Source organism: Loxodonta africana, chromosome 7 (genome assembly GCF_030014295.1).
Source record: "Loxodonta africana isolate mLoxAfr1 chromosome 7, mLoxAfr1.hap2, whole genome shotgun sequence".
NCBI classification, from domain to species: domain Eukaryota; kingdom Metazoa; phylum Chordata; class Mammalia; order Proboscidea; family Elephantidae; genus Loxodonta; species Loxodonta africana.
In genome coordinates, this window is record NC_087348.1 from 78445186 (window position 1) to 78459033 (window position 13848).

The following is a 13848-nucleotide window of genomic DNA, read 5'->3' on the forward strand; positions in this document are numbered from 1 at the left end:
CTGCCTTCTCATCTCACCTCCAGACAGGAGCAGCCCACATAGTCTTCTGTGTCTACTTGAGCCAAGAAGCTCACTCCTCACCAGTATCATTTCTGTCTTGTAGTCCAGCAAAATCCCTGTTTGAAGAGTTGACTTCAGGAATGGTTTCAGTCTTGGGCTAATAGGGTGTCCCTCTAGTCACAGTCAGACCATAAAGTCTGGCCTTTTTATGAGAATTTGAGATCTTCATGCAACCATTCACCTGGTCCATCAGGGATTCTCTGTTGTGTTCCCTTTCAGGGCAGGCATTGGTGGTAGCCAGGCACCATGTAGTTCTTCTGGTCAAGCTGATGGAGTCTCTTTTTTATGTGGCCCTTTCTGTCTCTTGAACTCATATTTACCTTGTGTCTTTGGTGTTCTTCATTCTCCTTTGCTTCGGGTGGGTTGAGACCAATTGGTGCATCTTAGATGGCCACTTGCTTCTATTTAAGACGCCAGACGCCACTCACCAAAGTGGGATGAAGAATGTTTTCTTAATACATTTTGTTATGCCAGTTGAACTAGATGTCACCTGAAACCATTGGTCTCCAGACCCTGTCCCTGCTACTCTGGCCTTTGAAGCATTTGGTTAAATTCAGAAAACTTCTTAGGTTTGGTTTGGTCCAGTTGTGCTGAGCTCACCTGTATTGTGTTTCTCCCTTCACCTAAAAAAAAAAATAAAAAAATAGAGCTTGTATACTATTAATTAGTGAAAACCCTTCTCCCTCCCTCCCTAGCCTTGTAACCATCAAAAAATATTTCCTTCTGTGTTTAAACTTTTTCTTGAGTTCTTATAATACTGGTCCCATACAATATTTGCCCTTTTGCAACTAATTTCACTCAGCATAATGCCTTCCAGACTCCTCCATGTTATGAAATGTTTCACAGATTCACCTTTGTTCAAAATCGTTGCATAGCGTTCATTCTGTGAATATACCATAATTTATTTATACATTCTTCCGTTGATGGGCACCTTGGTTGCTTCCATCTTTTCCTATTGTAAACAGTGCTGCAATGAACATAGATGTGCATATATCGGTTCGTGTGAAGGCTCTTATTTCTCTAAGATATATTCCAAGGAGTGGGATTGCTAGATCATATGGTAGCTCTATTTCTAGCTTTTTAAAGAAGTAACAAATCAGTTTCTAAAGTGGTTGTACCATTTTACATTCCCACCAGCACTGTATAAGTGTTCCAGTCTCTCCATAACCTCGTCAACATTTATTATTTTATGTTCTTTGGGTTAATGCCAGCCTTGTTGGGGTGAGATGGTATCTAATTGTAGTTTTGATTTGCATTTCTCTAATGGCTAATGATTGTGAGCATTTTCTCATGTGGCTGTTAGCCACCTGAATGTCTTTTTTAGTGAGGTGCCTGTTTATATCCTTTGTCCATTTTTTAATTGAGTTATTTGTCTTTCTGTTGTTGAGTTTTTGCAGTATCATATAGATTTTAGAGATCAGACACTGATCGGAATTGTCGTAGCCAAAAACTTTTTCCCAGTTTGTAGGTAATCTATTTACTCTTTTGGTGAAGTCTTTGGATGAGCATTAGTGTTTGATTTTTAGGAGCTCCCAGTTATCCAGTTTCTCTTCTGGTGTTTGTGTATTGTTAGTAATCTTTTGTATACTCTTTATGCCGTGTATTAGGGCTCCAAGCCTTGTCCCTATTTTTTCTTCCATGGTCTTTATCTTTTTAGATTTTATATTTAGGTCTTTGATCCATTTTGAGTTAGTTTTTGTGCATGGTGTGAGGTATGTGCCTTCCTTCATTGTCTTGCAGATGGATATCCAATATTGCTAGCATCATTTGTTAAAGGTTCTGTCTTTTCCTCATTTAACAGACTTTTGGCCTTTGTCAAATATCAGCTGCTCATATGTGGATGGATTTATATCTGGATTCTCAATTCTGTTCCATTGGCCTATGTATCTGTTATTGTACCAGTACCAGACTGTTTTGACTACTGCGGCAGTATAATAGGTTCTAAAATCAGGTAGTGTGAGGCCACCCACTTTGTTCTTCTTTTTCCGTAATCCTTTCCTTATCCGGGGCCTCTTTCCCTTCCATATGAATTTGGTGATTTGTTTCTCCATCTCATTTAAAAAATGTCATTGGTATTGGGATTGGGATTGCATTGTGTCTACAGATCTCTTTGGGCAGGAGAGACATTTTTACAATGTTGAGTCTTCCTAACCATCAGCAAGGTTTGTTTTTCCACTTATGTAGGTCTCTCTTGATTTCTTGCAGTACTGTCTTGTAGTTTTCTTTGTATAGGTCTTTTACATCTATGATTAGATTTATTCCTAAGTATTTTATCTTCTTGAGGGCTACTGTAAATGGTATTGATTTGGTGATTTCCTCTCCGACATTCTCTTTGTCAGGATAGAGGATTCCAACTGATTTTTGTATGTTTACCTTGTATCCCGATAATCTGCTGAACTCTTCTATTAGTTTCAGTAGTTTTTTTGAGGATTCCTTAGGGTTTTCTGTGTATAAGATCATGTCATCTGCAAATAGAGATACTTTTACTTCTTCCTTGCCAACCTGGATGCCCTTTATTTCTTTATCTAGCCTAATTGCTCTGGCTAGGATCTCCAGCACAATGTTGAATAAGAGTGGTGAGAGAGGGAATCCTTGTCTGGTTCCTAATCTCAAGGGGAATGCTTTCAGGCTCTCTCCATTTAGGATGATGTTGGCTGTTGGGTTAGTATAAATGCCCTTTATTATGTTGAGGAATTTTCCTTCTATTCCTATTTTGCCGAGAGTTTTTATCATGAATGGGTATTGGACTTTGTCAGATGCCTTTTCTGCATCAGTTGATAAAATCATGTGGTTCTTGTCTTTTGTTTTATTTATATGATGGATTACATTAATTGTTTTTCTAATGTTGAACCATCCCTACATACCTAGTATGAATCCCACTTGGTCATGGTGAATTATTTTTTTGATATGTTGTTGAATTCCTTTGGCTAGGATTTTGTTGAGGATTTTTGCATCTAAGTTCATGAGGGATATAGGTCTGTAATTTTCTTTTTTGTGTGGTGTCTTTACCTGGTTTTGGTATCAGGGAAATGCTGGCTTCATAGAATGAGCTTCAGAGTATTCCATCCTTCTCTATGCTCTGAAATACCTTTAGTAGTAATGGTGTCAACTCTTCTCTGAAAGTTTGATAGGATTATCTAGTGAAGCCATCAGGGCCAGGGCTTTTTGTTGCTGTTGTTGTTCGGAGTTTTTCAATGACCTTTTCAATCTCTTCTTTTGTTATAGGTTCATTTAGTTGTTCTACCTCTGTTTGTGTTAGTTTAGGTAGATAGCGTATTCCTAGAAATTTGTCCATTTCTCCTAGGTTTTCAGATTTGTTAGAGTACAATTTTTCATAGTAATCTGACATGATTCTTTTAATTTCAGTTGGGTCTGTTGTGATATCACCCATCTCATTTCTTATTTGGGTTATTTGTTTCCTCTCCTGTTTTTCTTTTGTCAGTTTTGTTAATCTTTTCAAAGAACAAGCTTTTGGTCTTGTTAACTCTTTCAATTGTTTTTCTCTTTTTTATTTAATCCTGCTCTCATTTTATTATTAGCTTTCTTCTAGTGCCTGAGGGTTTCTTTTGTTGCTCTCTATTTGTTCAGCTTGTAGGGATAATTCTTTGATTTGGGCCCTTTTCTCCTTTTGGATGTATGCATTTATTGCTATAAATTGACCTCTGAGTACTGCTTTAGCTGTGTCCCAAAGGTTCTGAGAGGAAATGTTTTCCTTTTCATTTGATTCTGTAAATTTCTTTATTCCATCCTTAATTTCTTCTATAACCCAGCAGGTTTTGAGCAAGGCATTGTTCAGTTTCCATGTGTTTTTTTTTTTTTTTTCCCTTGCTTTTTCTGTTATTGATTTCTTTTATGCCTTTATGGTCAGAAAGATGCTGTTTAATATTTCAATGTTTTGGATTCTGTCAGTGCTTGCTTTATGGCCTAATACATGGTCTATTCTGGAGAATGTTCCATGTGTGTTGGAAAAGAAAGTGTACTTGCTTGCTGTTGGGAGGAGTGTTTTGTATATGTCTATGATGGCAAGTTGTTTTATTGTGGCATTTAGATCTTCCATGTCTTTATGAGCTTCTTTCTGAATGTTTTGTCCTTCACCAAAAGTGATGTGTTGAAGTCTCCTACTATTATTGTGGAGTTGTCTATCTCTCTTTTCAATGCTGTTAGAAGCTTATGTATTTTTGAGCCCTGTCATTGTGTGCATAAATATTTAATATGGCTATGTCCTCCTGGTGTATTGACCCTTCAATCATTATATAGTGTCCTTTCTTCTCCTTTGCGGTGGATTTTACTTTAATGTCTGTTCTGTCAGAAATTAATATTGCCACTCCTGCTCTGTTTTTAGTGCTGTTTGCTTGGCATATTTTGTTCCATCCTTTGAGTTTTAGTTTGTTTGTTTCTTAGAGTCTAAGGTGTGTCTCTTGTAGGCAGTATATAGACAGATTGTTTTTTTAATCCATTCTGCCACTCTGTCTCTTTATTGGTGCATTTAGTCCACTTACGTTTGGTATAATTGTCAATAGGTATGAGTTTAATGTTGTCATTTTGTGTTCTTTGTGTGTGTGTTTGTTGTTGGCAGTTTCTTTGTTCCACTTAATTTTTTGTGCTGTGTCGTTTTTCTTTGTGTATTTTCTTTTCATCTTTTTTTTGGTGATTTTGTACTTGCTTATTTTTTTTTTATTTTGATATATAGGGTTGTTAGTTGCCTTTGTGGTTACCTTAATATTTACCACTATATTTCTAAGTTTAAACCAATCTTTTATTTCTTTATATCACCTTGAATTCCTCTCCATATGAAAGATCTATGACTACATTTTTTAGTCCCTCTTTTTTTATTTAATATTGTCGTCTTTTACATAATGACATCTCTTTTTCCCTGTTTTGAGTGTTTTAGCTTTGATTTATTTCTGTGATTTCCCTGTCTGGGTTGATACCTGGTTGGTCTGTCCTGTGTTCTAGTCTGATGCTATTGGTTTCCTAACTGGAGGACTCCGTTTAGTATTTCTTATAATTTTGATTTGGTTTTTGCAAATTCTCTAAATTTATGTTTATTTGGAAATGTCCTAATTTTGCCATCATATTTGAGAGACAGTTTTATTGGATATATAATTCTTGGCTGGCAGCTTTTTTTTCCCTTCAAGGCTTTATATAAGTCATCTCCTTGCCTTATTGCCTGCATGGTTTCTGCTGTATATTCTGAGCTTAGTCTTATTGACTGTTCTTTGTAGGTGACTTTTCGTTTATCTTTGGTTTTGACAAATTTGATTATAATATGTGTTGGTGACTTTTTTGGGGATGCACCTTGCGTGGGGTTCAATGAGCATCTTGGCTAGGTATCTTCTCATCTTTCACAATATCAGGGAAGTTTTCTGCCCGTAAACCTTCAACAATTCTCTTCATATTTTCTGCCCTCTCACCCAGTTCTGGTACTCCAATCACTCCTAGGTTATTCCTCTTGATAGAGCCGATGTAATTCTTAGGGTCTCTTCACTTTTTTTTTTAATTCTTTTATTGATTTTTCCTCAAATATATTGGTGTCAAGTACTTTATCTTTAATCTCACTAATTCTTACTTTCATTGCCTCAGTTCTGCTCTGTTGACTTTCTATTGAGTTGTCAATTCTGACATTTTATGGTTAATCTTCTAGGTTTCTGTTTGCTGTCTGTCTATGGATTCTTGCTGTCTGTTAAATTTGTCATTATGCTCTTCTCTCATCTTCTTAAGTTCCTCTGTTTCTTTGTCTGTGCTCTCCTTAGCTTGTTCTGCTTTTTGCCTGATCTCCCGCCTAATCTCTTGAAGAGTTCTCTATATTAATCTTTTGTATTCTACCTCTGGCAATTCCAGGAGGTTCTCTTCATCTGGAAGATTTCTTGATTCTTTGTGTTGGGAGCCTGTTGAAGCTATCATCATCTGCCTCTTTATGTGATTTGATATTGACTGTTTATTCTGAGCCATCAATAAGTTATTGTATTTATTTATTTTATGTTTGCTTACTATTTCCTAGCTTCTCACTTTGTTTTGTTTTGATATGACCAAATAGGCTGCTCTGGTGAGCTAGTTTGATTATTGGAGCCCTTGAAGCTCTAACATCCTGTCACAAAGTGGTTAGAACTGTTACTAGGTATGTAAGCCCAGGAGTCCATTTACTTTTCTTGTATGGATTCAGCTCAAGTGTCTAGGTCGTCAGTCGTCAAGTGTGTGGTGCAGGCTCTCAGCTAGGTGGGCAGGGTGATTGGTATAGGTACAGGTATCTGGCTGCAGTATGGGGTCAAGCGCCAAGCAAGGCAGAGGGCTGAAACAGCCACCCCTAAGTGTCTCTGAGGAAAGTGTGTCCCTATTCCCTGGACTCCATTGGTGGGTGGGTTTTACAGCCAGACTATGGGCACCCAGTGCTGTTGGCTGTAAGAACTGGGAGGCACCACTTTTTCCTGGACCCTTGTTGCAGGTTGCTAGGTGGCATCAGTGGAGCCACCAGTACTCAGGCCCCTGATGTGTGTAGGTGAGGACCCTGCTTAATAGGCACAGTGGTGTCAAATGTCATAAGCCTACCTCTCCACCACATAGCTGATACAGTTGACTTTAGACTTCAGGTATATACCCTGTTGTACTGTGCTAATGAGAGCCTACACTGTTGAAATGGGCCCATACAAGTCTATGCAGGGGTGAAAGGCATTCAAAATCTGTGGACCCCTTATGCCTGTGTCTAGGCAAAGGAGCTATTTTTGCCCTGAGTTCTCAGTTTAGGGGAGCTGGCAGATTATTCTTTCCTGTTTGTTAATTTGTTCCCCTCCATGACTGGGAGAATGCCTCAGGATGCCTGATGGGTCCTACTTCCAGCCTAGAGAAAGCAGCAATTTCTGAAGCTGGCTTGGACCCAGTGTAGAGTGGTAAGGGGGCAGGTAAATAGAAGAGAGGTTTTTCCCAAAGGGGTGTTTTTTTGTCTACACAGTAGGTTAGATGCATGTTCTTATTTTCGGCTGATCGAGCACTGATTCTCCAGGGGTGAGTGGACTCTGTGCCACACGGTCTCTCCCAATGTGGAAAATGTGTCATAAATGCAACTGCTTGCCTTACCGCTTATACACCAATGGTTCCAGCCTTCTGGGTGCTGGTTCTTACCAGGTCAGATCTGACAACTCCTCCCTGCTTCTGAACAGTTTCTCTCTCCCTGCTGCCACTCAGTCGGATTCCTCAACTTTGCCTTTGATGTTCAGGGCTCCCACATTGTCATATATAATCAATTCACTTGTTTCTTTGAGTCTCTGTTGTAAGAGGGGCCACAGGAAGTGTGTGACTACTCTGCCGTCTCGGCCCCACCTCAACAATCTCTTGATCCAGTCACTATCCCAGAGGTTTTTTTTTTCCTTCTTCTTGTTTTTTTTTAGCAATTGCAATTAGGGAGTAACAAAAATCATTCCTTGGGGGAAAAACTTATTTCTACTTATAAATTTTCTAGGGTAGTGGATAACTCTGTTATGAAGATATGCTCATTCTCCACTTTATTTTTCCTTCCTCATAGATACCCATTCACTGTTCCTATTCCCATTAAGAGGCTTGCTGATTTTCTGCTGAAAGCTAAAGAATTTTGGAGGAGAGCCTAGGAAACTCTAAGGGGCAGTTCTACTCTGTCCTGTAGGGTCACTATGAGTCGGAATCGACTCGACAGCACTGGGTTGGTTTTTTTTTTTTTTTTTATCTTCAAATTTATGTAGGTTGATTACATGTAGGAATATGTAACTTTGAAGTGCATTTTTGAGGATGAATAATAGTGAACAACACTTATGAGCACTTTTTATTTGCTACTGTGGCCTCTATAAAATAAAATAACTCCACATTTTAGATTTTGCTTTTTTCAGCTATTAAAAGAAAAATGCCTTCAAGTATTCCTGGTCCTTGAACGATAGAAATTAAATTATTTTTAGTAATTCTTTATAGACTCAGTGAAGTATGATGGTGTTAATTGGTAGGGTTTTTGTTTTATTGTATATAAGCTTAACATAGAATTAAGAGTCCAGGAAATATTGTGATCTACCCATCCACAGCAAATTGGAATGAATGTGATGTACTATTTCAATATTAGCATCAGGTCAATTATTTCAAGTCAGGTGACCACTTTTGATCTACATTTTCTACCCTAAACATGAATCTAAGCTGGTTTTTGCAGAATAGAACTAAATCTTCTCTGTTACCTTTTTGGTTCTCTAACATTTGCAGGCTTGATGAAGGAAAGTTTGATATATCATGCAGAAAGTCTAATAAATTTCATATGATAAGAAATATGCTTAATTTATCAAAAACATTTAATATTATTATACCAATTTAGGCTTGAACATTAATGCTTATGTATTTCATTATGACACTTTTAGTTAATGAAAGTTATAAAGTTCAGAAAACAGGTTTTAAAAACAGTGACCTTCTCTTTGTTCAACAAAAGCTTATTGAGTATTATATAGTTTTCAAGGATACGATGATGAAAATCATAGTCATATTTCTTGCTTTTATGGAGCTCACAACCATGTTCAGGGTGGGTAACTCAGATGTGAAAAAGGGATCTTAGTTTGTATTTTATACCCCTGCTTTCGTATTGAGGGAAACCTGGTGGCATACTGTTTAAAGTGATTGAGTACTAATCAAAAGGTTGGGGGTTTGAAACCACAAGCCGCCCCACTGGAGAAAGATGTGACAGTCTCTATCCGTAGAGATTTATAGCTTTGGAAACCTTATAGGGTCACTATGAGTTGGAAATCATAGGCCTAACAGCTAGGATGTCACCATTTTACCTTTACAAACATTGACCATGTCCTGTATTCCACCCTAGCTGTGCTTCTGGGTCTGCCTTTTTAATCTCTTCGGTCCCTAAAATGCCACCTGAGAATTTCTTTATTGACAGTGGGAGACAGGCATCTTCCTATGAAATGGACTGTGTTTCTATCTACAGTATAATTCACTCCAACTTTATTATATCAGGAGGTGCTTGCTACTTTTACCGGGACGCCTCTTCCAAAGTGCAGAAGGAGAACCACACTGTTATGTTCTCGTTTCTACCTTTTAAATACTTTGCCTTCATGAGTTGTTCTGGAGACATGGGTTTTCCACAGCTGCCACTTGTCCTAAAATAGATTGTGAGAAACACTGAAGCCCCTTTAGGCATCAAAGAAGCAGAGGCCTTTGTTTTTCTGAGCCATCGAATCAGCATTCTTACCTCCCATCTCTGATAACCCAAGTCCTTGTATGACTGTTCCCAATGGAGGGTCCACTGTCAGTCCTGGGCTGTTTCATCTGCTTTAGGGAAGGTATAGGGTGTACTAGTAAAAGGAAGCTCAAGAATTCTTATATGTCCAGAATAAAGAAAACTGTTCAACACATAAGAATTCCAGTAGATCAGGCCTAGAGAATCCTACATAGCCACTGTCTCTGATTGTTTAGATGTTCACATGCTGCCCTGGAAACTGTAGTTCTTTACTCTGGCCTTTGGCCAGTTTCAGCTGTGCTTGATAGCTGTGATCACGATCCTGTTGTTCAAATTGTATGAAGAGTGTCTCATGAGCATAACTCGGAGATAAGGTTTTCCTCCTTTGTAATTTTTAGAAAGGCAAATTTATTGAAACACTGGGATGTAATTGAATTTAATGAGGAGGGGATATTTTAACTGTGTCGTTAATAAAAATCAACATTACTTCTCATTAATGTCTTAATCAAATTCTAATCTTGTGTAAAAACTTGATTAAAATGATACTTCTTCATTTTTCCTAAGTCTTCAGTCTTGTTCCTGGAACTAATCCCACTGAGATTTGTATGTAGGTCTATGTTGTCACTCAAACTTTCATGCTCAGAATCAGTCTGTTCTTTTCTCAGTTTTGTTTTTTTTTTTTAATTTTCTGAATCTTTCCTCTTTTTACCTTGCACAAAGGAGGAGTCGCTAAGAGATTAGGGAAGGGACAGATAATGGTTAAATGGTGTGTACATCCTGTATCTACTTGACAAAAGTTATCTTTCCAAATGAGTGCAGACGCCAACCTGGTAACTTATCTACTTTCACCTATATAAGAAAAGAAAACATCCTATGCTTTGAAACCATGAATTCCCATTTTTTTTTTTTCCATTCAAGGGTTAATAATTTTTGCTTCACTTCTTCAATAGGTAAAAACTTTTTTCCTGTAAGACAACAGCAAAAAACAGATTTCTACCTAATATTTGTGATTTGATATTTATACCTTGTTTTTTTTAGTTTTGAAATGCTATGTAATTGTTTCTTAGAAATTCCTAGCTTCAAATATGTGAATTTTGTTCTGTAAATACAATCTTTTGTAATAAAAGAAGTATAATTTGAATAATTATTTTAAAACATAAACAGGTATTTTACATATTTATTTTGTATATTATATCATTTATTAAATTTTTAAGAACTGAAATAAGGTGAAGCAGAGAAAAATAAGATTCATTGCTCATCAATGTTGTCCGATTGAGATGCTTGTTACTGATTTATTTTTATATGGTCCATTTTCAAAATATATAAGGGTTTTCATTGTGAAAAATGGTGTTTAGGATTATCCAAACATGTCAACTTTCACGTGATCATTGAGGATTATTGTTTTTTAAGTCACCCAGCATATCCTGCTTTGTGATTTTGGCCCATGCATCAGGAATTTTACCTCTACCTGTGAATTTTTTCTGATATCTTTCTTCTAGCTTTGATCTGAAATGACAGTCCAGGATGGCTGAATGGATGAGTCTGGGGTGGTACTCCATAAGGCACAATCCCCACGTAACTGTTGATAGTTCTTATATGGGATTTCAGAGTCATTGCTCAAAATCAAAAAACAATCACTTTCTACCAAACTAGAACAGCAATTAATGATAAACTCGCCTGTTTCATTTAACTTGTTGAATATTTTTATATACCACTACACTCCGATCACAGCCTGAGGACAGTGGAAGGGAACACTGTGGTCCCCTTCATGGGCAGGAATTGTGTTTGTACCAACTGCTCTACAGAGGGCTGTTGTTTCCTGCAACCACAGAGATGTTCAGACAGCATTTTCTCAATTTCAGAAACCATTTCTTCTACAGACACACTCAAACATTTCTGTCCTATTCTTTCCATTGTGGAACCCAAACTTCACTCATTACTTCTTTGAAAAATGCAATATCTTTTATCTCCTGAAGTTCAATGCTTACCAAGTCTTTCCGGGAAAGATCGAGTTATTTAGCTGTAACTTCCCTCACATTCTGATGGACAAATATCTTAAAACTCATGAAGAAACCATCTTTCTGGCTTTCCAGATCGTTTACAGCATCATTTGCTCTCTTGAATGCCCTATGCATCTCTTTAAAATTCTCTAAGGCTCTTTGGAACAAACCCAAAGATAAATCAATTTTATATGTACTTGTGAATGTGTATCTTTCCTCAGTGGATGCAGATATCACTTCCTCTTCTATCATTCTCAGGATTTCATAGAAATAACTTGGATTATAATCACACTGTTGCCTCCTAAAATTTTTAATAATTTCAGTAAATCTTGAGAGATTGCCGTCAATAGTCATACTTATGGACTCTTTATCATGGGCCTCTAATGACTTTCTGATTACCAAAAATTCCCTGTTCATTTTGATATGTATATCATACTCGATTTGAAATTTTTCTCTGGAATTACTCTTTAGTATGTCCACCATGTTTCACTCTTTTTCGAAGTAGTCCAAAAGAATGTTTTCAGAATCCACATCAATATCAGGGTCAATGGCTGGAGGCAGAGTTGAAGATACATCATAGACCCATTTTCTACAGAGCTGATTGAAAATCTTGTGTAGATCTTCTTCACTCAATTCCTTGCCCTTTATAGTTAAATCTAACTGTCAGCTTCTTTTACAAGATGTCATTTTCATAACCTGACTTTCTTATTCAGTTTTTCTTGGCTTTTCTTTAAACAAAAAAGTTCATCTGCTTTTCTTTTTATTTCTGAAATAAGTGCTTCTTGAAGGACTCAACTTATTTTCAAACATTGCTTTCCACTGAACCAGTGTTTCATTACCTGGGTCTTCATTAAAATATTTTTCAAGGTCTTGCTTGATGGCTTCATATTTTTCTGTCACTGGAACTTCAACTTCACTGGTTCTGTCTGGATTTTTCCATTCTGAATCTGGTTGGTCAGCTTGTTCAGTAAGCCCAGCACATGACTCCTTAGCTGAAAATAAAGTTTTCATTTACTAGGGCCCTCCACAAATCTTGAACTCGAAATTTTACATCTGATATCTTCATGATGCTGCCCCTAGATTCCTCTTTGGCAGTCACAAGAATTCTGCTTTTCAGTTCCTGGACATTGTGGCTGTAGCGAGGATTGGGAGGAGCCATTGGTGGATTTCCATTCCAGAGGTGAACAAAGTAGTAGACATGAATGCTCACATCAAACTTAATGATATCATCAAAGCAGGTTACATCTGAGCACCGTTCCTGTTCAGCCTCTGTTGCTGCCATTTCATCTAGTCTCTGCTCTAACCACCTTCGTCCTTCCATAGTTTGATCTTTAGCTGTAACTTTCCCCACATTCTGGTAGACAAACAGACAACTTGGGGAGATTTTTACTTGTTTCATCCCGAAAAAAGTTAGCATGACTATTTGTAGAATATCCTGCATCTCTGATGGATTATTTCCAAAAATATTTTCAGAGTCAAGTTTGCAAGTCCAATGACAAAGGTTGCTAACTCATTGTCCCAATTCTGGGATTTGGTGCTGAGTTCTGGTGCCCGAAGTCCTTTTGTGTCCACAACAAGAACAAAGTCAAAGCCAAGTTCCTCTTTGAATAACTTCTCTATCTTCAGGAGCTGCACGTAGGCCCTTTGGGTACTGACAGGAAACTGCACCCCAAAGAGGATATTCAGTAGGGTGGACTTCCCTGAGCCCTGTAGCCCAAGAATAGGAAGAACAAACAGTCATTTGTCTCCAAGTTTCTCAGAGACCTTGTCAAAAACAGCCACCACCCACTTCAGAGGAACATAAGAAATGTCACCATTCATCAGCTCAGTGGGAACCCCAGATATCATCAGATCTGCAGCAATTTGGGGAAGGGAGAGGAAAAGGTTATCTCTTGTGGAGGAAGCTTCTTCCAGTGCTTCATAGATTTATCCAACTTCTCTGAGAAGATGCTCAATTCCCAAGGTATAGTCACTAATCATCATTGAGATGGCTTCTATTTCTATCTCCCAGTCTCTGAGGGAATTCCTGTTTGGTGCTTTTGCTTTTCTTTTTATACCAGTGACCACAAAGAACTTTGCTTCTCGTACAGTTTTTCCAAGTGTCGTGAAGTCAGGTTGTTCAAAAATGCCTCCAGCCACTGCAGGAAGTAGAGTTTCTTGTGGGTTTCTGAATAATCTTGTAATATTTCGAGGAAAGATCACATTAAATCATTCAGAGGAAAGGCTTTCCTCAATTGCTCATGTGGTATTCTTTGTCTCTCTCAATATCACTATTATGTTGTTCAATATTCCGGTTCCCCTTCTCTCTGAGATGATAGAGTTCTTTGTCTTGCATACACAAAAGGTGCCATAGTTTTCCCCAAAGGAGTAGTAAATTTTTCTTTACCTTAGGTAACTCCATTTCTCCCAAGAGGGAATTTAGTGTCCGTGCCTTTTCTTTGGCTTCCTTGCAATATCTCTGGTCTTCATCTATTAGAAATCCTTAAAAAAAAAAAAAAAAAAAAAAAAACCCACTGCCATCGAGTCGATTCCAACTCATAGCGACACTATAGGACAGAGTAGAACTAGAACTGCCCCATAGAGTTTCCAAGGAGTGTCTGG

The 13848-nt window shown here is 37.7% G+C and overlaps 1 protein-coding gene and 2 pseudogenes across 12 annotated transcripts in view; all 3 read right to left on the minus strand.

Annotated features, from left to right (window-relative positions):
• LOC111751233 (interferon-induced very large GTPase 1-like) overlaps nt 1-13848 on the minus strand; it is a 100568-nt gene that overhangs the window by 30447 nt on the left and 56273 nt on the right. For 8 of the 12 annotated variants that reach the window (XM_064288507.1, XM_064288508.1, XM_064288505.1 and 5 more), the window contains one exon: nt 18-683. The exons of 1 other annotated variant lie outside the window; for it this stretch is intronic. The gene's annotated coding sequence lies outside the window, so the exon portion shown is untranslated. The remainder of the gene's footprint in view (nt 1-17; nt 684-13848) is intronic. 3 more of the 12 variants (XM_064288503.1, XM_064288509.1, XM_064288499.1) reach the window with 2 other exon arrangements.
• Nucleotides 10633-11250, minus strand: LOC135232152 (interferon-induced very large GTPase 1-like; annotated as a pseudogene).
• LOC135227217 (interferon-induced very large GTPase 1-like) lies at nt 10940-13786 on the minus strand (annotated as a pseudogene).